The sequence below is a fragment of the Chanodichthys erythropterus genome, chromosome 16 (assembly GCF_024489055.1).
Source record: "Chanodichthys erythropterus isolate Z2021 chromosome 16, ASM2448905v1, whole genome shotgun sequence".
Taxonomy (NCBI): domain Eukaryota; kingdom Metazoa; phylum Chordata; class Actinopteri; order Cypriniformes; family Xenocyprididae; genus Chanodichthys; species Chanodichthys erythropterus.
This window is the reverse complement of record NC_090236.1, coordinates 4,676,060-4,678,948: the sequence shown is the minus strand read 5'-3', so window position 1 is coordinate 4,678,948 and position 2,889 is coordinate 4,676,060.

Genomic DNA, 2,889 nt, shown 5'->3' with positions numbered 1-2,889 from the left:
ATGATGGGTGGAGCTGCATCCCCAACCACACCCTAACCTTACCCACAATAACCCTATCTCTCCACCCATTAAACAGGTTAAGTTCCACCCTTTAGCTCCAGAGAGGTGGAGCTGGAGGTTATTATGCGCTGCAGCGAGCACTACTTGTAATATTACATGGGTAATATTAATAGATGCACTAGATTAGTTCCACCAGCAGAGGACAGCAGAGTCCACTTTACGATTAAACTATAGGCTTTCAATGGACTAGTTGTATATTTCCCCTTTAAACTCATGACTAAAGTTTTATTGTAGTTTGGTGTTCAAAGACTATTGTGGTAACAAAGAGAAAAGATGAAAACATTCATTTGAAACACATTTTCCTGATATATTTTATGATTAATATAATTTATGTTATATAATTAACCCTAACAATTATAATCTTTTTTATGAAACACTTTTTTTATTTTTTAATGTTTTGTTGCAGCAACCACATATTTTAAACAGGATTTAAGTGGACCAAATGTATTTTAAGTATTTTAAGATTCAGCTATTTAATATATATATATATATATATATATATATATATATATATATATATATATATATATATATATATATATATATATACAGTACAGTGCTGTTCTTTTAAACTTTCTATTCATCAAGGAATCCTGAAAAAAAAAAGTACACAACTGTTTTCAACATTGAAAATAATCATAAATGTTTCTTGAGCAGCAGATCAGCATATTGGAATGATTTCTGAAGGATCATGTGACACTGAAGACTGGAGTCACGATGCTCAAAATTCAGCTTTGCATCACAGGAATAAATTACTTTGTCAAATATATTTAAATAGTACACAGTTATTTTAAATTGTAATAATATTTCACAATATTACTGTTTTTTACTGTATTTTTAATTAAATAAATGTAGCCTTGGTGAGCAGACGAAACTTCTTTTAAAAACATTAAAAATCTTAGTGGTTCCAAACTTTTGGACTGTACTGTATATACTGTTTGACTAATAATACTGGGAAAATAATTTGACAAACAATAGGTTGACCTCATACAGGTTTTAATCTTAATCTGTTGATATGAGTGTGGATCAACACATTCCAGTGTTCAATTCTGAATGAAACAAATAACCAACCCCAATCTCTATGCTGAAAGTGAAACAAAGAAAACAACTATATATATATACTATACATACTGAAAACTATATATTGAAAATATATAAAGTATATATATATATATATATATATATATATATATATATATATATATATATATAGTATAAATATAGTTTTCAATAGATATAGTATATATACAGTCAAACCAAAAAATTATTCAGACATTTTTTATATTTTTGGTATATTTTTACTAGTGGGTGCAGGACACTAATTAATTTATGTAAGTGAAGATAGCAAAATAAAGTAATCTGTGGCATATTATACACTCTAAAAAATGATGGGTTAAAAACAACCCAAGTTGGGTTGAAAATGGACAAACCCAGCGGTTTGGTTAAATGTTTGCCTAACCTGCTGGGTTGTTTTATTTAAACCAACTATTGTTTAAAAATTGCTATATGGCTAGCTTAAAATTAACCCAAAATAGTTGGTAAATTAAAAACCAGATGCAATTAGAGACAACAATAATAGACAAAAGGTGAATGTTTATTAATAAGCTTTAATATTTTATTAATATAAATTTAATAGTTTATTAATATAAATTTATCAATAAGCAATTTAATAAATGTTTATTGTTTAATAATTATTCATTGAACATTAATAAATGTTCATTTCCAACATACTTTGGGTTCATTTTAATTAAGCAATACAGTAATTTTTAAACAATAGTTGAGTTAAATAAAACTACCCAGCAGGTTGGGCAAACATTTAACCCTACCGCTGGGTTAAAACAACCCAATTGCTGGGTTTGTCCATTTTCAACCCAACTTGGGTTGTTTTTAACCCAGCATTTTTTAGAGTGTACCCAACAATTCTTCATACAGTGGACTACCAGTAAAATTGATTTTAAATATATATATATATATATATATATATATATATATATATATATATATATATATATATATATATATATATATATATATAAATTAAATATAAATAATTTCCAACAAAACAACATTTCGAAAAATACAAAATGATTCACGTAACAGGCTACTCTAAAGAATTACGTAGCATCATAAAACAATACTAACATTTTAATATCAAGTAGCTACATGATAAAGGTTAAGGATAACATTTATTACAAAAACATTGGAAGTGGTATTGGGTACCCTTTCAGACCATTTATGTAAAACTTACCAAGTAATATAAGATTTAACATAAAAATGTGACTTGTCTATATCTTTTTTTGTCATAGTAAAAAAATGACATATTTTCTTTAATTTTAATTCCAATTAACGTATTAAATAAATATTCGACATCAACCCAAAGGAATTTAACATACATACAAAAAAAAGAAGAAAAAGATGTAACTGTTTCAGTATCCATTTTACAAAATACACAAGATTCAGAAAGATCAGTTTTATCTTTTATTTACGCTGATGTTTAACTTGCATTACTACGTCATCAGACTTCCCAGCCTGTCGGGGGCGCTCCCGATATTACAACGTCCCTTTTTTCCGTAAATGTCACTTAAAAACTCTTTCCCCCCGTACCTACTTAATGTTATAAACGCTTAATACATATGCAGAATGTTCCCCCCAGATCTGAAAGTAATGGAGAGCTGCCAATAGAGGGTGGGGTGTCCGAGGAGAGGTGTTCTCACTGCACAAAAAGGTTATGTCGTAAAGCAGAATGTCGTAAACCAGGTGCGGAGAGGGGCCTGGTATGGGGAGGGGGTTATAGAGGGGGGAGAGGGGGCTCACTCCGCGAGGCAGCGT